This window comes from Rhinolophus ferrumequinum, chromosome 20, assembly GCF_004115265.2.
Source record: "Rhinolophus ferrumequinum isolate MPI-CBG mRhiFer1 chromosome 20, mRhiFer1_v1.p, whole genome shotgun sequence".
In the NCBI taxonomy this organism is placed as follows: Eukaryota; Metazoa; Chordata; class Mammalia; order Chiroptera; family Rhinolophidae; genus Rhinolophus; species Rhinolophus ferrumequinum.
Window position 1 is genome coordinate 38227679 of NC_046303.1, and position 25532 is coordinate 38253210.

General features: G+C 38.2%; 1 protein-coding gene across 2 annotated transcripts in view; it reads right to left on the bottom strand.

The window, feature by feature from the left end:
- The window catches only part of GRM3 (glutamate metabotropic receptor 3), a 220921-nt gene that overhangs the window by 94224 nt on the left and 101165 nt on the right, over positions 1-25532 (bottom strand). Inside the window, exon 1 of one of the 2 annotated variants that reach the window (XM_033088868.1) lies at positions 7954-8062. The exons of the other annotated variant lie outside the window; for it this stretch is intronic. The gene's annotated coding sequence lies outside the window, so the exon portion shown is untranslated. Of the gene's footprint in view, positions 1-7953; positions 8063-25532 lie in introns of those variants that run through there. 2 annotated transcript variants of the gene reach the window in all.

Here is a 25532-nt window from a genome sequence, read left to right on the forward strand (position 1 = left end):
TAAAGATGACCTTATAGTTTATGGAAAAGTTCATTCTTTCTTTGGAAAATGCATTTAGTCCAAGAAAGCTTTCAAAATGAAACACCGTATTACACTAAAGTAATAGTATCTATCAATTTACGTATTTCACAAGTAGGGGCTGTGTTTTATTCATCTCTGTGTTTTCAGGGCCTGGCATAGTGTCTGCAATCCAGGAGATATTCAACAAATGTTTCCTGAAGCCTTGACATTTATATTTGCAAATGACTCTTTGCCATTTTATTTGTAGCACAGGAAATGGGAGTTCAAGTAGAGAAATGGATTGTTTTATTTCATTACCTGCCTAATCGTCGCAAGTACTCTTACCCTATTATGCTCGTTCAGGATAGGATTGACAACACGTAGAACTATAGGAATGACTTTCTATACATGCAGGAGAAAATGCTGCCTTTGTATTTGGAAGTTGCAGCGGAGGTGGGTCCCTATAAAGCAAGGAGAGATGTGTCCCCAAGTTGACCTACGTTTATTTTTTTAAGTTTTCAGTCAGGAGAATACTAAATTAGGCACATGCATATTATCCTATTTAAAAGCTTTGGAGATGCATTCACTCATCAAATATTTATGGAATACTTACTCTGTGTGTGCTAGGCCATGAACTGGATACCCAATTGGAAACAAATGAATATTATCCCTGCTGTCAACATTCGAAATGCTTAGATGTTTTTATGTAGAGTGATGGATAAGTACTCATCTGTTTCTACCAACTGTCTCTATTGTTTGTGAAAATCTTAAAAATAAGTATATCGTGGGTTTCTTTAACATGGCAATTATTATGAAGTGCTTGACTCAAAAAGCAATCCATTATGCATTACGTATATGATATACCTTTAGAAATTAGATATAGAGATCTTAAAAACAACTTGACTAACAACAATATTATGTAAAATATTTTTCCTTTAAGTCCTCTGACAGAGCCTCTTTAAGTAATATTTAATGTAGTATTAGAGAATTACAAATTAAAAATCAATTAGAATAATGTTTAAATACACTGTCTTAATATTTTCATATTTACCGTTTCTTTAAAGCAGAATTTATAATGATTTAGACTGTAAGGCCATGTATAATTTAAAAATACTTAGCATTACTTAAAATGAAGCCCTAAGAAACTGAAAAAAAAACGGAAAATTAAAATTTAACATTGAAAAATAGACAAACATGCTTATTTCAATGCAACTGTTTATCTCTGTGTACCAGCTTATCGGATTGTGGGAAAGGGCACCAACTACTTCTTTTCTGGTTCCTTTCATTATAAATCAGCTAGCAGCACATTCCCCAGATAAACAGGCCCCCTACTGCAACCACATTCATATGCAGCTGGAGAATTGCAGCTCTGCAGTTGAAGTTCTCCATTCAGGGATGATGAGTGTTGTGCCAACTATAAACAAGTATGTGTAGCCCTCTCCGCAGGCTACCTGCTCACCAGTGTTTTATTAATCCAAGCATTAATGGAATCTCAGAGGTTTGCTGTGAATATAACCCCTAGAATAATATGTGGGCAGGAATCATTTCTATACTTTGCATATGCTAATATGTATTTTCCTTCATCTCTTGAGTTTGCCCAGGGACTTGGTGGTGTCGGAAATGAAATCCAGTTTGACTCAATGAATAAGTAGTTTATCCAAGAGAGATATAAACCATGTTCACTCTTTCCTGAAAATAAACCTTTAAGTTGCTGAAGGGTTTCTGAGTGTTCAAAGCTTGCATACTCAACTGATCTGGAGAAAACTTAGGGTTAAAGCTTGTATATACAATTTGATTATAAATTTTTCAGCTCTCAGAATTATAGGCAACAGAAGACATGATATTTTTTCCTTAGACTGCCATTTTCAAATGGGTTAACAGAGACTGTAGCTCTGTTGGCATTTTTAATAGCAGGACGTATCATTGCACAGTTCTAATTCCTGTACTCTTGCTCGGGAACAATGGGAATTTTATCCAGAAGCCTTTAAGAAATTATTTTGAGTAGCTATTTCAAATCCAATCATTTTAATCAGATCTAGCTTAAAATTTCTACTTCTTCGTAGCTGTCTATGTTCTTCCAGCTGTAAAGGGGTCTCTTCATTTGCTGAATTCCCAGGTAGGTTGTTTCATGTTTATCATGATGATCATATTTTATTTTATACTTATTTGCATAGTTTTTAAAAAAATTAAACTTCATAGTGAAAACGAAAATGGTTCTTTCTTCCCCATTAGAGTGTAAGCTACTGGATAGGAAGACAATTGTATTTTCCTTAGACATTGATGTATTTTCCACAATGCCTCATGTATAGTTGTCAAATGTTAGTGAAATTTTGAAATCCAAATAGCAGGTAAGTTTTTCAGAGATTAGTCACGAGATTGGAAAAATAATTTGGAAATTCTGTTAGAGAATGAAGAAGATCACTGAAAAGACCCAGTTTATTCCATATGATGTTATAGTAAGTCAAGATTCAATTTTGACACTAGAGAAATTCAGCCCAAATAGCTCTGACCTTTCCTTTGACTATGAATTGCAGATTTTTAAGGAAAAATTAAAAAGTAAAACTGAAAAGTTGAGAGCACTTGGAGAAATGAGAAAGGTTAGGATACACATTATTGGTCTGAGAGAGATTAGAAGGAATGAAAGCTTCCATTCCGAATACCAGTACACACCAAATAACAGGTTAAGTTCCTTGAAAACATAAATGGCAAGGCAGAAAAGTGGAGGCCAGGCTTCCGTTTCAGATTGCAAGCTAGGGAGGAGAGCTCTGCTTGAAGAAGTTTGAAATCCCACAATGTATATATAAATGTATATATAAAACTTCAAATAACCGAAATATTAGTTTGAGTGGTAGGAATGAATTAATCAGACCCTTTCTGATGAGCATGTTTTATTCGTAGAGAAGATAAAAGAAGCCCAAGAACCACAGGTGACTTCATTGAAGATGGGGACATGGCTTATTTGGATGATGAAGCCAGAAAGGGATGTTGATAATGCCACAAAGAGAAATGCTTAATTCACTAGTTGGCCTTCGACCCCAACCCCCACCCCCACAAAGTCATATCTCCTATTTCCTTTTTCTTATGAATTTAGAGGAAAGTATTTTTATAAGGTAGGAAAACAGATTTACAATTCCGCTAAACTTTGGTCCTTAAGGTAATTGCTAGTAATTTACTTTTAATCAATAATATTAACTTGGTTGGATCATTCAATATAGAATATATGAAAGACGCATTCACTTCCCTTCAAAGTGTATCTTTATTTTTCTAAATGCCAAAGTTCACAGTATTTTCGTGTGTGTGTGTGTGTGTGTGTGTGGGTGTGTGTGTGTTGCCATCTCAGCTGTTTTTTCACCCTCGAGTTTCCTAACCTCATTACAAAGCCTTTTAACTAGAGTCTCCCCAAACTCCCTGCAGTCTACCTTTGTCTCTTTCCTCTTAGAAGCTGCCAAGTCTAATAGAAGTTACAAGATTGTCAGCATGAACAGAGAGTACAGAAACTGGGATTGTCAAAAGCTTTCCCTCTAGCTCTGGAAAAAATGGTACTGGGGAAGAAATGGAGTAATACTGTTCACAGGAGAACATTTTTACCTGTTGGCAATATGATCCATTAAGTGACTATTATTAATAATGTCCTATGTGTACACAATGCTTTCTCTTGAATAATGTCAAAAGTGTTTTGCACAATGAATTAAGTCTTACTGCCTTCTGGTGAGAAAGACTTACATTTTACTGGGGGTGTCAAAAAAAATGTATACACATGACTTGTATTCATCTTTTGTTATCGGTGTATATTGAGTATTACAATTTTAATACAGTTTTTCCTTTCTTAAAATTGTATACATTTTTTGGCACCCTCTGTATTTTGCTGAAAAGAGAGAGGGAAACAGAGAGAGAGAAAGAGAGAGAGAGAGAGAAAGACAAATTGTTCAAAGTAGTAGTGAGAACTAAATATAGAATTAGGATTTAAGAAGACTTTTGTCATTATTACCCAATCAAGTCTTACAAAAAAGAACACATATCGTACATGTATCCACAAAAATATCCCTATCGCTCCAGTTTTCCTCAGCATGTAAATTGTAAAATGTTTGAAATACCACCATCTTTGCCTAATGCTAAATAAAGTCTTCAGAATATCTCTAGCCAGCTTCTGCTTCTGGCCATGTTATAGGAACTAGTATTGTACTTGCCCTTCTTCTAAAAATAGCTATAAAACTGGACAAAACTGAAAAGGCAAATTATGGTCCTTGAGAGAAAAAAAACGAAAAACATAAGGGAGGCCTCATGATTACACTGTGAATTCCCCCCACTTTTCTGCCGTGAGGAAGTGGCAGTCTACTTGATCTCAATAGGCAGAAATTAGAGTTCTTGGGTTCTGAAGTGGGTGCAATTTGTGGGGCAGAGAGCTGCATGGAAATGATGAGCCTGAAGGTTAGCCTGGATTTTCCCTTGTAGTTGACTGACTAACATGAATGTATCAGTTTTCTGAAAACCCTAGCACAATTTTCTATTGGGAAAAAACACTTATGTTTATAAGGCAAAGTGAATCCATCCCTGGCTTGATACATATATAGCTTGTGACACACATGACTAACCAGAGTGTGATGTGTCCCTGGCCACAGTGATTGGTTCTGGGATAAGACTGTGACCAAATTATTGTCAACCAGGGTTAATTTTGGAACAAGTTTTAGAACTACCAGGAGAAAAGTATCCTCCTTCTGTTAGAGCGCCTTAGAAAAATGGATGTAAGCCTAGAGCTGTCGGCATCATCTTACCACCATAGGCAAGAACCTTTCTGAGACGCAGAGCAGAGAGACAGAGAAATAGTGAGACCTGACGATAGTATATATGCTGGTTAATTCAGCTAAAATTTCCCAGGCATCTGAGATAACAAAGTCCTCTTTTTGCCTAAGTCAGTTTGAAATCTGTTTTTTGTCACTTGCCACTAAATGATTCCTGAATAGAACTTCTCCTCTTTTCCCATCTCTTTTCCTTAAAGATACTGAAATTTATTGAGCACCTGCTCTGTGCAAGAAACTGTGATGAATGTTTTACATAGATTATTTTATTTAATGCTGTAACATTCCTCCTACCCAGTTATTGCCTTTCACATGTGCCTGATGCTGTCCTGAATCTCAGATGGCCCCAGGACTCCTGGGGATTCCCATCCTATTTATGATGATTTTTCCTAGAAATGCAACTATTCTTTCCTTCATACTCTTATCAGAATTCCCATTTTCTCAATTCTCTTATTATACTTATCATAAATAAAATCATCTGTTATATTAAGCCATCCGTTTTTAGCACATTCATACAAATTAATTTATCACACATTTATGAGTGGTCGAATTTTTAAATGGGCCAAAACATTAGCTTAAGAAGAAGGAAACATTTTAGATCATGACATTTTAGACACCTCAGTATACAGACAATGAACTCTCTGGGACTAATTGATATTCTTCAAGTGACAGCACTATGAATGAACCCCATACTCAAATGGAAACTATTTGTATATATGAGACACTGTGAGACTGTGGGCTTAGAATAATTGCCATTAAATAGACAATTAAATGACATTGATAAGTTATCTCCATCTCTTCTGGTCACTGACATGACTTTAAAACATGTTTTTTCAGTTGTGTTTTGTTAAAAATTGGGGCGGGAGGTAAATTCTTGGTATACTCTAGTTGGCTGGCATGAGCTCTCTCTCAAGAGCCATTTATACTAATTTCTTCCCAAGTCTGTTTAGGAACGTCATGTTGATAGCTTCAAATTGGCCACAGAGGGAGTATTTATATTTCAGAAATCAGCAAGCATTAATAACCAGTCTCCTCACAACTCCTGAATACCTAGTTGTTAAACACTGACCAGCACACCACTGATGGTAAATGTAACAGTGAGGTCTTAATAATCCATTCCTAGAGAATCACACTGGAAGAGCCTGGGAAAGCAATATAGCATAATGCTTTAGGGCAGTGTTTTTCTAATTGCAGATCACACCCTATTCGTGTATCATGAATTGTATTGAATTAATGAACTGTAATGAGCTACTTAAAAGGAAATAGAAATGTTTACAATATAATAGAAAATATGAAAACTCTGATCTAAGGCCTGTAGTAAGGGTGAATATTACTTTCTAAAACTTTTTGTTGGGATGTATTTTTGTGTGTATGAGTGTATGTTTTGGGTTATAGTATAAAATAGTTTCTTAATGAATTGTGGTAAAAACAATTTTTTGAAAGTTTGAAAGTCACTGTTTTATAATGTGGACTCTGTTCAAAAAATAGTTTGAATTTACTTCATGACCTTGGCAAAATGCCACCTCTTTATGCCTCATTTCACCTATATGTAAAATGGAGAAAATATTAGTACCTATCTCATGTGGTCAGTTTCAGTATTAAATGCTATAATTAATATATAGCATTAGCTCAATAACAGTTAGCCACTATTCAAATTCTGGGTAGTGAGGATAATTTTCAATGACTCCATTGAAATTGGGGGGTATTCTGAACTCTCCTTATAACCACCTATAGTCCAAAGCCACTGTTCCAGGGTTGGAAAACTTGAACTACCTCGTCTTTACTTCCGCATTTAGTGAACAGAACGGCCTGGTGCTAATCCTCCAGCATCCTGCCTTTGTCCTGGCTGATTTTTAGGAACTATGTGATCTTGGGGAATTGCTCACTGTCTGAATGATACAAGGTGAGGCCTAACCTCTAAGGTGTTCAGTAAATTTTGGTGTTTATGGGTTCTAAAGACCATAAAATGCCACAAGATGGACAGTGATCACTCAAGAAAAAGATGCAAGGTGCTCACAGCAAATTGATTTATTCTGTTTCTCCAGAAAACTATGTTTTCATCCTTGCTCCATTGATTCTCTCCTGTCATACTGAATTTTATTAGGAGAGGTTTGGGCACCTCTTGTTCTGAGTCATTCTGAACTAGGACATTAACTGACTCCTTTGCCAAGAACAAAATATTTTCTAAGATGCCGCCAGCCAAATTGTCTTCATTTTTATTATCCCAAGGCATTAGGGGCCTCAGCTACAGAGGTTTTGGGCCCTTGTGGCTGTAACAGTTATTAGTTTTTAAATTCTGTAGCAACTACTGTACCTGTGCCAGCAAGTCTGGGCTGCCTTCTGCCCTCTTATCCAGTTACTGCCTACGTTTCTGGGAGAATTGATCTCTGTGTCTTAGTCCACAGCCACATATGGGAAGCGCCTAACATACGAATACAGCTATAACTTGAGACATAGATTTTCAACTAACAGGACTAACATGTCTTGTATATAGCTTGAACCTTTAAACTGGTTCTGACTTTGCACTTTAAAAAGACCAAGAATGACACAAAACCCTCGTATAACACAGCCTCAAGGTGTGCTTTCCTTTTTTTGTGTTACACCCAAGTTATCAGCATGAAATTATGGCACTCCAACATTACACAAAGGCCTGTTTCTCCAGGCAATAAAGGGAAGACTGTGAGGTACAAACAGAGTACATACTGTATGAAGTCGCTTATATAAAAGCCCAAACCAAGGAAAATTCATCTATGGTATTGGAAGTCAGGATGGATTTTACTCTTGGAGATATGGAAAGCTAGTGACTGGAAGGAAGCATGAGAGGACTTCCTAATATCCTGCTTATTGATCTGGATTCCTGTTTCATGGGCGGGGGGAATTTCAGTTTGTGAAAATTCATCAAGTTGCACAATTATGATATATGTATTTTTCTGTAAGTATATCATACTTCAGTGAATATTTAACATGAAAAAAAACAGGCTAAAGTGAAAAAGAATAGCTAAGGTGGCTGTGTATTTTTTAAAATGGTTTTATATGACAAATTGGCCACAGGGGTATTGACATAAACTTGCAAGTGGGCTTATTGAAGACACAAACCCTGATGAGAGAATCCCTTAATGCCTGGAGAGAGGCCCTGGTGTAAAATGAGGTGCCTTACCTCGTTGTCAGGGAGTGCTGGCCATGCAGAGACCTCCTTGTCATTATAATAGGAAATCAGCCACTTTGTTTTCCTTCCTGTATCTAAGCAGAAACCAGGAATCGGAGTGTAAATAAATACACCAGTCACACGCATACAGTCTGACAATCAGTACCTGCGACCTAACAGCTCAGGCTGGATGGGATTAGAAAGGTGCAAAGTGAGCTCCAATCGAAGGAGCTGAACTTCAGGCCCATTCTGAAGTGAGGCAATTGCTGCTTTCACAGTTTGAGTTCTGTAAAATGCATGAAATTAATCTTTGGCTTTCTTATGTTCCAGTGTTCAAGAAATTCTGTTTGATAATTTAAAAAAATCACTTATTGTATCTATTATGTGTCAGGCCCTCTGGTTAGGATCTAAGGGTATAAGGATGGATGTGATAGCATTTCCTGCTAAATACAATTTAAAAAAAAAAATGTTTCTTGGGGCTGTTAACCATAACTAAATAAGAAGTGTAACCCAAGTTTATTTGGCAGAGCACTCCAATGTGAGAAACCTGATGAAGAAGTCCAAAAAAACTCCTCCCTTACTGTGGTAATTGTTTGCTTCTACCATGCAGGTTGGGGTGGACCACTATTTCAAGGTAGAATGGACAAACCATTATGGCAGAGTCCCAAGGGCTGCAGATACCACTGCTCTTTCCAGATGTGGTTAATCTTTGAGTGCTACCATTCTCCCCTCTGGGATGCCTGGTGCCATTTTAGATAACTGGGAAACTGATGCCCACAGATGGACCCAAGATCAAAACATCAGTAGGTCGCAGTCCTCAGAATATATCTCAGGCATCAGCTTCTATTATCGTCCTTATGCTCCGTATTTCTGGTTACAACAGACTCTCATATTTAAAAAGGTCACAAATCCATTGTCTAGAAACTGGATTTGAATTAACCTTCCTATTGCAATCTTTCAGGTACACATTTTTTTCTCTATGATTAAGCTTTCATCAAATCCTGGTTGTTGTTTTGATCACAGTGCTCCAAATTTGGCTTTCTTTTCTCTGTTCCTACCATTAGATAACATCAATCTTTTATTGACCTTTGTTTCTGACTGAAGTAGCCTTCTTCTATTTGGACTTTATACACCTTTCTTCCCTTCACTTCCGTCTGCTCAAGTTAAGATACTGCTCTAAACTTGTATTCTTTATCTGTAGTCACTTGAACAGATTCAAATATCTCTTGTCACTCTAAACTTAGTCTTAGCCTCACCAGTTTCAATCGCTTTACCCATTCACTTGTTTTCTTTTCTCTTTTACAGGCCATTTTTTTAGGCTCCTAGAAAACACAAAGACAACACTGTATGCTTTCCCTTTCAATTCTCAACTCAGCATAGTTTTCTAAGTCTGAACAAGTTAATTCTTTGGTTAGCTTATGGGACTAGTAAAGTCTACACCATTTGACTTATCCAAGTTGTATTATTCTAGAGAACATTCGTGTTACATGTTTGGCTATAGTCTGTATTGCAAAAGCATGCCATTGGTCATAAAGGAAACTGTGGTACACATACCTGACAAGCTTTGCACAAACCAGTTATCATAACTAAGCTTGTGAGCACCAGCAGATCTATGTAGGTTAGTATGATCTTTGCTTATGATGGATAATGTGTTGCCAGACAACACATAACAGGTATGCAAAACATATTTGCTGACTAAATAGATATTTTCTCCTTTGTTTTATACTTTGCAGTAAATCCTAGTTTTGTTTTTCACTAGTTCCTTTATTCCTAAATGAAAAAAATTAATTAACATTTTTGAATTCACATGCAAGTTGGTTTACAAGTACTCACTCCTCCCAAGATTTCTGTTGTAAAAAGATGAGTAAAACTGGCTTAAGGGCAAACTTAAGTACTGCTTGCCTAGGACTCTTCAGTTACTGAGTAATGGAGCAGATCTGTCTGATTCTGAATTCTTTGGCCTTTCTTTTGTTTTTTCCTGCCTTTGGGAATTATGTCTGAACATCCCAGAGGACTCTGAAAGGCAGAGAAGTAGAGCATGTAAATCACCTTCAGTGGCTTGTCTTTCTAGTGCTTCAATTTCCTTGAACACATTTGTGTTAAATTCACTTAAATTCCTACAGTATTGTTGCTTCAAAAACAGTTTGTCTTAAGTCTATATGTGTTCCAGTTTAATTTCAAGAGACCCTTTTCTCTAGGCCATGACACTTGGAAATGATTCTAACAAGGGAGAGGACCTTTGAACATGAATTTGTCTCCACACCTGACATCCATTAGCTGTCTCATCAGGTTCATCTTTGGGGCCAACTCCATCCACCGCCCAGATGTTTCTTTAATTGTGGCTTTAGTGCAAGACATTTGCACCTTGCTGTTTAGCATGCATGCGGAGTAATAACCTTGGGGAATTTCAGAAGCCCTGAACTGCAATTCCTGTGAAATTGTAGGCAAAATTGTCTCAGCAGTGTGGATGCAAAACTAGCCAAGCATCCTCCTCCACAGAATACCAGTGACCCATTTCACAGTAGGAAAGCTGCCATTTATAGGGCCTGTGGTGGGACACACAGATGTTACCCAAAGGACGGTATTTCACATGACACCCAGAGGAAAACTGAATACCCAAGGGAAAGTACATTTTTTTAAAAAAAACATTTCTTTATTAGGTAGGAAACTTGTAGTGGGTGTAACAATTAGAAGATGAGCTCTGACTTTGTTTTGCTGAGAAACATTACCTTATATTTTAGTTAAAACTGCACAAAGAATGAGCAGGTGGATTTCCTTAAATATTAGTGATATTGCATAGCCTTTACATGAAATCCCCTTCTAGAACATCAGCATCTGAGTGTGTTAATGATGTATGTGTGTTGATTGAAACAAATTCTTAAACATTTGCCCTTTAATACTCTTCTAGAATGTGTTAGTAGAGCTGTGGAGGCTTGACATATGGGATGCCAAGAACAATGACGCATTGTTTGACCTGGGTGGGTGAAAAGGAGAAGAGAAGGGTTCTTTTCGGAGTTTTGAGTTGATTTTATGACAATCAGTGAACAACAGGACAGGAGCCTAATTCTATGAAAATCTTCACAAGCAATGCGCTAGTTCTGTTGCTCCTTTTTCCAAACAGCCACTATTCTCTGCATCACAATTAAATGTGTATTCTTGTTTTTAAAATCTGAATATTTGTAGAGTATAAAATATTTTAGTAGGAAAGCATTAGTAATCATCCAGTGTGACCCTGATGCTCTCAATTTTTATATGAAGGATCAGAGTCCCATGGGGTAAGATGGTTCCTATATTAGAGTCTTGCTTTAAAACTTAGTTTTGGGCTCTTGGCTTGGATGAAATCTAGTCTACATGTGATGCACATTTGGCAACATCTGTGGATGTAACACACTGTGCTTGGTTCTTCAAATATGTGTTCTTCTAGACAGAGATCTGTTACTGTCCCCCAAGTGATTTGGAATTCCTGCTGACATTTTCCTTCCATTAGACAATATAGCCCCTTCCCGAGGGGACAATTAGTTAAAGAAAGAGTCAGAGATACTGGCATGGGTGAGCCAGGGCAGAAAAAGGCATTCTATTGTTTAATCACAGGGATTGATGGCAGCCAGCTGTAAGGAGACATAAAATGTGTGTTGGCCACATGCTGCTGCTGTGAGAACAATGGTGAAAAAGTGAGAGGTGAAAACAAAAGCAAAATAATAGGTGTATCCACAGGCTGTCTCCTGCCAGGTGAGGGAAAAAAAAAGAAAGAGCATTTCCCTGAGGAAGGCAACCACTTTAGTCTACTGAGCTTTTGAAAAAGGAAAAGTTAACCACAGGGCGACAGGAAAAACAACAGTGGAGAGTACCCAACTACAAATGCTAAGTGTTCCCTCACAGGCGTTAGCTGCAGGCTGTGCTGTTTACCGGGCTGTGAAATCACAATTAACAGAGCAAGGGCTTTGTAAGTGAGCTGAGGCTGCCTCAAATTACATCCTGCTATTAGCTGCTTTTAGAACAATTACATCGAACAACTCCATGTTTATTGGACTGTGATATGGTCTTGAAGAAATCATTAATAAACTCAGTTGATTATAGTTACACTTACTGTGTTGGTCTTTTAGATCTTAACCATTTAGGATGTTTCCCAGTGTGGGATGCAGAAGCAGGAAATGGGTAGAGTTAATGGCAACCAGAGCTGTTGGTACCAAAGTATTCCAACAGAGCCTTCCTGAAGTTTTCATTTATCTATGTGTGTATTTCTGTTGAGATTATACCTGCACTCCATTGAATGTGGTTTAAGCTGAAACTCTTCGATACCTGTTAGCGTAGACAAATGAATGGGAGCTCAGAGAATATACCTAACCTAGAAGGAGAAAAGAGGCTTTGATGTTTATAGAAGATTAAATATATGATATATCACAATTGCCCATGTAAAAGTCTTTTTATGAAATAAAATGAGCTCATAGAAAATGTGGCCTAAAATATAAAAAAATAAATCCCCTGTTAATTTTCTCCTAAAATAATGGCTTTGAAATCCTTTTCGGCCCTTAAGATATTAAGGGGTCCATTATCATTTCAGTTTTGATACATATTACTGAGGGTTTAGAAGCTGTAATGGAGAGCACATGTTACGGATAAAATGTTTCGTTGAGTGTGCTAAAACGTAGTTAAGCTGATGTGGCAGCTAACTTTTCACCACTTGGCTCAAGGGTGCCCTGTCTGAATTTTTCTCAAGGTAATTGGATATGTAATGGAATCACGGGCACTTACATGTGGAAGTGAACTTATAAATTCTCTTCCAACTCTGAGGGCCCAGAGCAGTGAGTGGTCTTGTCTACTTTATTAAATCACTTGAAATCAGAGCCAGGACTGGAACTAAGTTTATGACGCTGACGTCATCTTTGAGCATGTTGTCTGCACTGAAAGGTGTCAATGGTCTTTGCTATTCTCAATCTGCAAAATCAGTACAGAGTTGACGTTAGAATCTGAAGCCCATATGAGGCGCTTGGCTCCTTTTAGTTTTTGTCAGGCCAAAGTTGTGTGATGTTTGCCAACCCTATTATTCAACGAAGCTGATTCCAATTGGTCTGTTTTACCCCAGAATCACTCAAAGTACCACTGGATCTCTGTCCAATATTCTTTTCGAGTAAAGTGATATGAGCCCTGTGAAATCAGTTCTCCCGATTGTGGCGTTAGCGAGTGCACCAGGCTAAGAATTCCTCCTGGCTTAGAACGTGAAATAAAGGTGATGAAGGCCATGGCTGAATTCTAATGAGTTATGTGGCCTTAGAAACGTCTGAGCTTTGGTTTTCCAATCTGGAGATTAAAGGGATTGAGCTGAATGATCTGTAAGGTGCTCTCTAACTTACGCATTTTTCTTTTCCCATTCTAATTTCAGTGTTGACAAATATTTCTGAAATTCTAGCAGTCTACTTAACTTAATAGCACTCTCTTTCCTCTCAGACCTTGCATAGATTTTTATCGAAGTCATTCAAAACTATATATACTGTTTTTCTATATGTAGCCGACCCTCTATTAGTCATGTATTTGGCTTGGTTTCCCAGTGGTAGGGATACATTAGGCCTATCCTGCCGTTCAGTCTCCTTTGTCCACCTCTCTCCCCCAAGGATAGAACACAAATGAATTAGTCATAAAATAAAGATCAGTGAGCCAAATGAGGAAAACATTAGAAAAATATAGTCAGGAACTCAATACTATTGAAAGATATTTAATGTTTGATGCCTATCTATAAGAAGCTTTTTTATTTTTGGCAATGTTGGAAGAAAAGGAAGGGAGGAAAAAAGAAAAAGAAAAATACTTATTAAGGACCTATGTTGTGTTAAGTATGGGACTAGACATATGCATACAGCTCTAAGTCGGTCCTCTCCCGCATTCATTCATTTAAACTAATATCCATCAGTGCGCTTCCATGCCAGGCACTCAAGAAACAGAGATGAATGGGACCGACAGTCCTTGTCCTCAGGGAGTTCACCTCAACAGGTGAACTCTTCACCTTGACACAAAAATCATTCTTGGGACTTTGTAAAAGTATAGATTTCTTTTAGAAACTTGAAAATGTGGCCCTTCTTTTAAAAATGCCTCCTAGCCATGAATATCAAAGAAAGTGGGGATATACGGGGTCTGACAATTAAATTCGTGAACTTGTTGCAATGATGTTGCTAGCCATTTTTTGATCTCAGAAGGATGATTCATTATGAATTTGTACCAACTGGACAAATGGTTAACCAAGTTTACTGTTTGCAAGTGTTGAAAAGGTTGTGTGAAAAAGTTAGATGAAAACGACCCGAACTTTTCACCAACAATTCATGGCTCTTTCATCACAACAATGCACCAGCTCACACGGCACTGTCTGTGAGGGAGTTTTTAGCCAGTAAACAAATAGCTGTATTGGAACACCCTCCCTACTCACCTGATCTGGCCCCCAATGACTTCTTTTTCTACACAAACATAAAGGAAATATTGAAAGGAAGACGTTTTGATGACATTCAGGACATCGAGGGTAATACGACAACAGCCCTGATGGCCATTCTAGAAAAAGAGTTTCAAAATTGTTTTGAAGGGTGAACAAGGTGCTGGCACCAGTGCATAGCTTCCCAATGGGAGTACTTTGAAGGTGACCATCGTGATATTCAGCAATGAGGTATGTAGCCCTTTTTCTAGGATGCGTTCGCAAACTTAATTGTTGGACTGCGTATACATTTTACTGTAATGATGATATAGAATATTTTGCCCCAAATTTTCTCATTCCAGAGGTCCTATTTCTAGTCTTCTGAGTTCTTGCTAAGCAGCTCTGCAGGAAGGCATTCATGTCATGTTAGAATAGTGAGGCTGGTTGACTTTTCCAAAGTCATAGAGGTGGCAGTAAGCCCTGGATCCAAAGTGTCTATAGATGTCTGGGAAAGATTTCTGGTTATATTGTCTTGACCTTCTTGATGGTTTAGTCAAATTTTCTGGTGTCCAAGTTTCCAGGTTTGGAGGTTAGTGTTCCAAATGTAGGCCTGCCTTTTCCAAGGTGGGCCGGCGCTGACATGAGAGAGGCCTCTCTCTCTATCCCAGGGTCAATGCCCTACTCTATCCCTGCAGCCTGCTGTGAATAATTAGATAAAGCATACCACTCACTGCCCTCAGGGGGTTTGGGCACACCTGCCAAGTCAAACACACTTTATCTCAGTCAAGCATTACTTGCCCCTCTGCTGTGGCCAACTGCCCAGACATTTCGCTATTGAACAAAGCCAACTGGAGAAGAAAATGACCTAAATGCCAGCCCTGGGAGAGTTCTGAGATCTGAGGGAAATTTCCATAAGGTAAAATAGGCAAATAAGAAAGCCTGACTTTCTTTCTCCTCATAAATCAGCCTTATCAATCGGCCATGAATTGCCAAGATAGCCAGTGTGCCCAGATTGGGCCACAGCAAAGGGAACCAACAGGTCAATTGGTTAGGAGACCTAGGGCTGGGCATGAGGAGTAAAGCAGAGCCCATTTCTGCTTCTGCTCGTCACCATTCTGTATGCTTCCAAGAGTGCTTTCCTTATATCTCTTGTAAGGCACATTATATTCTGTCAGTGTGGTATAGCATCTATCTCTACTCTTGTTCTGGTCCCATGCTGGACTTCCCCAGTAGCATATTCAGCTCCTTATTCACCTGTTCCTGCTCCAGAATGTTGGCACACATAGTAAACATTGCATTGACTCTTACCTCTGAGATGGCAGTGCTCATCCACACCCTCATGTTGCCGAAAAGGGAACAGGAGATTGGAAGATTCTCTGATGCCCTAGTAGAGACCCATGGCAAATGGTCTGTTAGGAAATCTGTGTGACACCTGCTTCTGAGCCTCATGCTTCTGTGGGCAATATTTCCTCTTGGTGGGGAGTTCTTCTTGGTCTCCACTGCAGAGTCAAATCAACAACATAGCCCTCTGCAATTTTTTTCAGGGACCCAGAGTATCTGGGACAGACACCAATATTATATTAAGTTGCTACAGAGTTTCTGGCACTGCACATCTGCTATTGAACTCCTTAAAGAAAAGCTTTAGCGTTCTCTGACTTGGAGCTTGGGTCAGCTTCAGTCACAACCCCATCCTCCTAGTGGGGGGTGTGAGTTGTGCTGCTGGTGAAGCACAGGGGGGCAGTACTTATAACAGGTGGTGAGGCCTTTTGGTAGTGGCCTTGTAGGGAGAAGGGCTAGATTGGGGCACTGACATTGCCAAGCTCTTCAGGGTCTTCTCTCTTTGTGTCTTAGTTTTCTCATCTGTAAGACAATGCTAGTAACACCAATCTCGCAATGTTATTTGTGAACTTAAATGTGATATGCTCATAGATGTGCTGTGTAAATTATATATAAAACAAAACCCTTACAGTGGAATAACTTATTATCATTGTCTTAGCCAGCTTCCTTCTTGAGGAATTACATATAAAAATGGTTTGGGTCTGACTTGAAGGGAATTAGTACATTATTGTATTATGAAGGATTTGGGGGAGATGCTGAACTCTCCCTTCTAGCCTACAGAGATCCTGTCCCCAGACTCTTACTAGGCCTGCAATCCTATTCTAGATCTATTCCTTATACCCATGAGTCTTTTATTATAATGCTATAAATGCCACTGGCAAGAGTATATCACAAACATTTTTTTTCAATTAATAGAGGACATTTTTAGATGCCCAGGGGTGAATAGATGCTATAAAAGTTCTAAAAACAAATATTGTCAACCTTCTAATTTGCCCTTGTCACAGGGCTGAGGTGGAGTCAGGGTTGCAGATTGAATCTCAGAATAAGAACAACATATGCAGCTTCAAAAGGAAAGAAATATGAGATGTGCACAGTTTCTGATGGAGAAGAATGAAGGACCATAAAATCGCTACAAATTCTCCCCACTTAATTATGGTTCTTTTTTGATTTTTCAGAGAATATGCTTTCCGGAGTCATTTAGGTGTCTCTCTGTGTGTGGCTAGGGAGAGCATGCATTACAGATAATGGTGTCATGGGATTCAGCTCCTACCTTTCCACTTTCTCTCAATAATTCTTATTCCAGGCCCAAAGCAGAGATTTTTATTTGAATCTTTCTGTTGATTTCATTTTCCATTTCCTGACACTAAACCATATGCACAGAGGGACTAGTGCATTATTTATCTTTTCATATAAAACATATAATGTTATATAATTGTCATCTCCAAAATGAGGAAGGCATGTAACATGACATAGGGAGAAAGTCCTCACTTTGCAGTTAGACAAACTTGGGTTTTAATCATGGCTCTATGCTTTTATAAGCTACTTGATTCTGGGCAAGTTATTTCATATTTCTGAGCCTCAGTGTCCTCATCTGGAAAGTGGGGATAACAATATTGAGCTCTGATTGTTCTTGGGATATTTAAGTAAGATAATACATTAAAAAATGTCTGGCATATAGTAGTATGCTAAAGAGCTTCCATTGTTCTTTTATAATTCATAGGTGTAGAAATGGTGAGAGATCACAGAGAAGAAATAGAACTGAGTTATTTAGACCTATAAATCACTTTCCCTAAAGAGCTTTGTAAAGCTCACCTTGATTCGCACTATAAGAACATGTCTGACTGGGGTGGCATTCAGTAAGAGTCCTTCAGTCTAAATCTTTGCTCAAAACCCCCTTCGTGGCTCAGTTTCCTACCTAAGCATGTCGAAACTCTTCTGTCTGATTTTCAGGTTCTTTTATAATCTTGTGTATGTACCTATCCAGCCCATTTTCTTACTATCCTCCACCATTCTCCTTCATACATCTATTTTGTTTATTGGTATGGCAGATTGTATTTTCCAAATATATTTCTGGTCCCACGTGCTCTTCCAGAGAACCTTGCTACTCTGTCCTCAACAGGCAGGACCTATTTTCCCTCCTCTTGAAACTGGGAAGGACTGTGTGACTTCCTTACGAATAGAATAAAGTGGAAGTACCAGCTGCTGTGTGACCTGGTGACTAGGTTGTAAAAAAGTATTAAGGCTTCTTGCTCTGCTGCTTTCTCTTTCCAAGGATGCTTACCTTTGGAGCCCAACCACCTTGCTGTGAAGAAGCTAAGCAACCCCGCGGAGAGGGCTTGTGTAAGAGTCAAGCTGGAAGCACTTAGCAGACATCCAGTATTATCAACCACCAGGCATTTTTGAACAAGTCTTTAGATGACTCCAGCCTCCAGATTTGAACTGCGCCAGATATGATGAGTGGAGGAGAGTTGTGTTGCCTCCACCAAGCTCTGCCTAAATTGCAGATTCATGAGAACAATGAATGTTATCATTTTCAGCCATTATGGTTTGGGGTGGTTTGTTACACAACAATAGATAACTGGAACAGTGGGGAATACTGCTTCCTATTTCCATTTAAAATTTTGAAAGCCATGTCTTCTCTGTCCTTTACTTGGAGGACAAATCAATGCTGGGTACACAACATATACAACGAAAAGAATCTTTAGCGATCATCTAATCCAGTAATTTACAAACCATTTCAGAGCTGAATTTTTTTTTGAAAAGGTATATCCTGGGCACTATTTCTTATTATTTTGATGAAAAAGATCGGGGATTTTGCCCAGAAATATGGTTAAAGCCTTCTAATAAGTATCTAGATTTCGAAGCCACTGATGTAGTTTACTCTTCTAACCTTAAAGTTGCAGAAATCGGCCCAGAAGCAGGAATTAGCTTGTCTTGGGTAGCAAAGTGAACAAGCAGAGCTGCAGGTGGAACTCAACTCTTTGGTCTCTCACAATGCCTCATCTTTGAAAACATTTTTCTTTATTGGTATCTCAACATAGTTGGTTAGGCATATTAACTTACTTCCTCCACCACCTGTCTTTCAGAGTAACTCTATAATACATTTTTGTCTGCCCCAGAACACAGTCTATTTTTTCAAGTGAATGAAGTGTTTCCATGCTTTCTCGGGTAGAAAGTACTCAGGAAAATAGTGGGATGGGGAAAGTAGGGGGAAAATAGAGATGACTCGTTCCCCTTTGCCTGACTGCCAAGGTCAGTCCCCACACACATATGTTTCTTCCTTCTTCTGCTTGCAAAGGTTGAATTAGACATGAACTGCACAGGCTGATCTCTACATCTCCAGCTGACATGCTCACAACGTGCTAAAGAATAAAGCACCACAGGGAAAATGGATGAGGTGAAAACCATTTCCGTCACTCTGGGAGGAAGATGACAGATCAATCAAAACAGGTTCTGGGTGAATGAAGACAATGAGTTGCAAGCCCTTGCAAAAGACCTCTTTCTGCTTTGCCAAGTCTTCAGCCAGTTATAGACTGATCTTTGAAATGATCCAACCATTTTTTTTAAGTGTCTTGCTTCTCCAAAATCAGCTCTCAGCCTGCCTCTGTCATAATTTGACTTTCAGATCTTCAATTATTTTTCACATTGTTCTCATGGACTTTTTAAAAATTTAGTTGGTTTTGGGGTTACAAACTTTCCTCTGTAACTTAATTTTGAATAGGCAGAGAGATTTATCTTTTTATTCTGGGTAGGTCTTATGTTTTTCACTGGCAACAGAGCTTGCATTGAAAAATTTTCTTTTGTCAAAAATTCTTGCTTTTTACATGGATTTGGTTGCTGTTTTTGCATCAAGACAGTACTGCTATGGGATATTTTATCTCATCTTCTGATCCCTAGTCTTAATTTTCCAGGTTAAGAGAACTTGAGTTACCCTAGAAAGAGTTACTCTAAGGGCAAATTACATTTAATTTTTCCCCCCCTCAAAATGGAAGCTAATTGATGAAAAAGTCATCAGATCTCATTAACTACCTCTCCAGTTGTTACTCACTTCACAATTGGGAATTTTTCTCCCCCGACCCCCCAGGTTTGGAAAGTTTCTCATTTATATTTGGTTTGCTATTCTTCCTGATTTATATTTGGTTGCCTTTTCTCCTGATATGTAAATTTTCTCATTTACACTTGGTTTGTTTAAATTTTCTTATCCCTGTGGGCATTTTCTTGAGGTTTGTATGTTTTGTTTTTGGTGTTAATTTGAACTTTTAATAATAATAGCTAATATTTTTAAATACTTACAATTGTGTCAGGCACATTTATGAATGCAAGCATTATTTTGTTTAATTCTCACAATATCCTAGTGAACCAGATAATATTATTCTTATTCCTGTTTTGGAGATGAGGAAACTGAAGAAAGAAATGAGGATATGCACGTTGCTAAAAAACACAAAACTGGTAGAAGGGCTTAACAATTTACTATTGTGCTCTAGGTAATAAATTGACTTTTCCTATCTTCTGTATGCACTTTTGGCTCTGCTTTTACCTTAGTTAAGGTTCAAAAGATGCATTGAGGTTGCCTTATTCCATAGTTGTTAGAATCACCTGGAGGGCTTGTTTAAACACAAATTGCTAGGTTCTACCCACAGAGTTTCTACTTAAGGAGGAGTGGGCTTGAGAATTTGCATTTTCAACAAGTTCTCCCATCATGTGGATGCTGCTCGCCTGGGATAGGTCTTTGAGATCCACTGGTTTAGTTCATTGCCTCCAGGTAAAGTTAAGACCTTTCTACTTATCAAATTCCACCCAAATGTGGCAAGTTAGTATATAATATCAATTAATTAAGGAATTCTTTTATTTGTGCTTTCTAGAAACAGAATTATGCATGATTTATAATTTTTCTTTCATTTCTCTAAAGACTGTGTTGGTGTCAGCTTCAGATTAAAGCTGTTTCTTCCAGTTTGAGTGATGCTTTTGGCTGAATGGGCCACAGATGGCATGAAGTCAAAGACTTGGAAGATTGATTCTTCCATGTCTGTCGTTGGGCACACCAATCAAAAGACTGTCACTTCAAGGGAAGTGTCTAATCCTAATGGTTCAAGAACTGCAGGCTGCTGCTCTATAGGCTGAGCCGTTTTCTAGCTCTTTCGTTATGGCCCGTAGTACATACGGCAGACGCTTATGGGTAGGTTGGGTCTAATTTTACTAAGAGGTGATAATTTGCTGAAGCCTTTCTATTCATTATTTTCAGTTCATTGACTATTCTCATTGTAGGCAGTCAGTTTTTATCAGAGCCAGTTATTCTTAGTTCACGGTTACATTTAGTCTGTTGGTAGAAGCTTGAATTGATGTGAATTATTGATTTATTATGTGAAGTGCTTATGAAAGATATGAGAGGACCAGGAAGATTAGAGGATTCTGGGAGTTCCAACTACATGGTGTAAGGGTAGGAAGAGCAACATTGGTATAAGCGGTGGGCAACAATACCTAAAGGGCATGTCAGAGGGAAAAGGCCCAGATGTGCTTCCTTGGGGAACATTACTGCCCTTCACCTACAGCTCCACCATCAGATACATGTGGGGTAAGTAATCGGTGATATGATTTAAACTATTGGTGCATTTTGTAACTCTGAGAAGTACATGGTGTTCCAGGCTACTTTTGGTACCATGGATCATGCAATTATAAGGCATTTGAGTTGACAAATTAAAAAGCCTTCCAATTCATCCCCATGCCCTACTGCATCTGGAAACTACATTCAGAGTAAAAATGCCTTGTGCTCTGACGGTTATAAAGTATGTGATCTTGAGCAAGTCATTTAACTTCTCTGAGCATCAGTTTTTTCATCTTTAAAATGAGGAAAAGTATCTGCTTACCAAGAAAATTGTGCATATGAAATAAAACTAAGTGAGATGATGTATTAGAGAGCACAGTGTCTGGCTTTGTGTTTAACTTTCAAGGTTTGTCTTTATCTGATCTTCACAATTAATTCAGCTGTGTATCTCACATCCTGGGTCTCCTCAGAATGCCACGAACGTGCCACTCTGTTCTCCCTGACTTTGTTCAAATGCGTCCATGCATTTTACTTGCTAAGCCAAAGTATGTGGATTTGGCATCTCCCAGTTTAGTTCCATTTCTTCGTTCTTTCTGGGAGCCAAGGAGTCAGCTGAGAAGAGGGACTGACTGCAGAGATAGAGTCCATGTGAAATCATTCAGTCACTAGTTCCTGACCCTCTACTCTCTGGCCATCCCTGGGGTGGGCCCTGAGCATACCAAAGAAATAAATACATGTCTCCTTCCTGCCCTTAGCTCCTTGCCATTCAATCAGGGACACTAACTGCACTGCGACACTGCTGCCTACAAAATGTTCCCAGCAGAGCGATAATCGAAATCTGGGAAATGCTCTGTGTCAAATCTGACAAAGGAGCATCTAAATGGTGGGCCAAATGTGCACCATAGATTTCATATAGAACTAAGTGGGGCATGCTGAAATCGTAATGAGAGTATTTATCTTTCTTGTCTGCCAGCTTATCTATTGATAGATCGACCGATGCTGACTGTTTAATTATGGATTTGCCATTATATTTCATCCTCTTTTCTTCTAGAGGTGCTTTAAAGATCATATTTATTTTGTATTTTGACCTGCTCCTATAGAGGCTGCTTGAACCCTTATTAACTACTAGTAAAGCTGCCCTTTGGTAAATTTCGGGAGCTCTCTGTGTCCCAAATGGATGTGTCATAAATAATATTTTTATTAGATTCTTCTCAGATATATTTTTGAAGGTGAATAAAGTAAACTATAGTAAATAGAAGCCTCATCTTGAGAAAGCAGTTATTTCCTGTGCTTCATAATAACTGTACCAAATGGAACCCGTCTTTATGTGCCTGGCATTGTGTTACACACATGCTCATTTACTGTGTGCTGCAAATCTCTGAAGTAGGTATTAATTATTAGCTCTGTTTTATAAATGAAGTAGCCAGCATTCAGAGAGGTTCAGTAAGTGCCTGAAAAGCACAGAGTTGGAATCTCAGATTTTAAGTTTGAGCCCAGTTCTGTTGTGTCCTGTTGGGCAGGTAAAGCAAGCTATAAAGTCCACTCCCAAAGTGTTGCTGTGAAATGCATGTGAAGAGCTAACCACTGGCTTGATTCTTCGTAGGCTTTTATTAGACAGTAGCTGTCACCAATAAAAGGCACAGTCAGGACTCAGATCTGGAGCTTCCCATCTTTTAAGCCTGTCCTCTTAGCCCAAGACTCTGCTTGTTTCTGTTTTCATGATGAATTAAAATCTCACCTAGCAAGTGAATTTGGCTATTAAGAAACCACAGCAATTACATTTTTGAAGTGGAGTTAAATGGTTTCTATTCTTTATGGGACTTCTGTCACAATGGTAAAAAGAAGTACTAAGTACTATGTTTTTGATGAGCCTATGAGCAGGATTTCATTAGATATGGATTCAATTGTAAAGAAACACACATACACAAAGTTTGGTTTACAAAAGAAAGCATTATGGCATAGTAGAGTTATGGGAAAGTATGTAATTCACCAAATCTCGTTCTTCCTCTTCAAGAATGCACAGCAAGATCATAGATCCCAGCCTCCTGTGACCTGAGGGTTGGTTCTGCTCCAACTGCTTAGTGACCATGTAGCCTTGGGAAAGTCTACATTTCTCTTTAACTCAGTTTCCTTGTCTGTAAAATGTGATTAATTCCTGTGCTGCTTCTCTCCCTGAGATGATTTAAGGATAGACATAAGTTTAAGAGTGTTTTTAAGGAATGAGGAAGTGCTCTGCAGGGCATTATAACTATTTACATAAAATAATAATGTAAGGGCCGCCGGTTAGCTCAGTTGGTTAGAGGGCAGTGCTCTTAGCAACAAAGTTGCTGGTTCGATCCACACCTGGGCCACTATGAACTGCGCCCTCCACTACTAGACTGAAACAACTAACTGACTTGGAGCTGATGGGTCTTGGAAAAATTTAAATAAATAAATAAATATGTTTTAAAAAAATAATGTGTACATTGGAGTCTTTATAGTAAAATGGCAATTGCTTAAGGTTTTTTTTTTATGTATGAAAGACAGAGTGGTGTATTAAAACAAATTGATAAGCTTTATTTGAATTTTACATTCCAATTTTACATGAACTAGTAATTCATTGACTTAGTAGTTCTATGACTTGTGTTTATTATCTGTAAGTTTTGGACAATAATGTCTGCTTGTCAGAGTGTTCTGAGATCAAATGAGTGCTTGCTAATTAGGAACTGAAAACTTATAAAAGTTAATAAATTTGAAAGATTTGCTACAGGTCATATCTTTCCAGCATTAGTAACTGTTTGCATGCATATTAGCAAATATTTAACAATGGAGATAAAGGAGCAGATAAACTTAATTTTGAAAAATTAGAAGTCACAGTCAATTGGAGGTCAGATGAATTATCTTAGAACGTATAATGCCAATCAATGGGATATTTTTATCTGACTTTCAACATAGTTTCTCTTCAAGTCCCTGTGGTCTCTTGGAGATTAAGCCTAACTACCCCATTAAAACTTTTATCTACTTTCGGATGCAAATTAAGAAATACTATCCTCTCTGCTCCATTTATTCCCTCCCCTCTAACCATTTTAACAAAATGTATGAAACCATTACTGATAATACTAATGATCAATTTTCACACATTTTAAACTTGGGAAAAACTTTTATAAAATTCACATATTATTCTCCACTAAGTATAGCGGAAAAAATAAATTTGATTGTGTGTATGAAAGGACATTGTGGCTCCATTTGAGCCAGTCAGTGTGTATGTTGATGAGCGAACGTGAAGGGAGGAGGAGGAGGAGAATGAGGAAGGGGCTGAGGAAGTGGAAATACACATAAAAATGATAGATGAGGAAAAAGTAAGAAAATACGATGAGATGAATATTACCAGGTATACAAAACTAGTAGGGAACAGAAGTACATCTGTCTGTATGCACGTTGGTCTGTGAGGACATTTGTGTTGTTAGAGGGCTTTGCTCTGGAATGAAGCTGCCTGTGGAGAGATTTCCTGTTTGACATTTATGGGACTATGAGATTGTTTTTCTTTACAAGTAAATATTTGAGTTATCTAACCCTAACATATCTGTGAAGATATTTATGGCTTATGACTAATTCCATGTTATTGATGAGAAGAAAGAGGAGAGAGAAATAGAATTCAGAGGTCATCTCCAAATTTCATTTTAACCCATAGTTTCAAATGGCAGAATTGTTAACAAGCAGCAGAACTGATGGATTTAGTGTTGCCTCCTACCTGCCTGGCACATCTCCCAGAAAAGGAACTAATTCAATAATGAAATGGCCCAAATCAGTGAGCAACAGGGATGAGAGAGGGATCAAAAGACTTAGAAATCTCCACATTGTATAATTTATGCTGAACTGATTTTTAACTCATCCTTTTATCATTCTTGGACAACGAGTACTTTGAGGTAGAGAAAAAATGCCTCCTCAGTATCTCAGGATGATATATTACACCATTTATCATATCAGGTACTATATGGAGTCCCCAATCTGGCATCCTTTTTTTTCTATTTTTTTCCAGCTACCCTGAATAAACATTCTGTCTCAGCAAAACTGGATTACTCCCGATTTCCCTTCTGCATCTTTGCTTCATTCAAAATTATTTTCTTTCCCTCTTTCCTTAAATCCTTCTGTTACTTGAATATCTAAATCAAGTCTTATTTTCTCCATGAGGCCCTTTTATAATCCAATGTTTGTCCAGTCCCAAATGGTGGATGTTGGCTCATTCCTTTGGGAGTTATAGATTCTCCCCATTGGTAGGCTCAGTCCTGCCTGGTGCTTCCAGGAAGGAAAAATGACAAGAACCTCAAGTCCACCATTTTC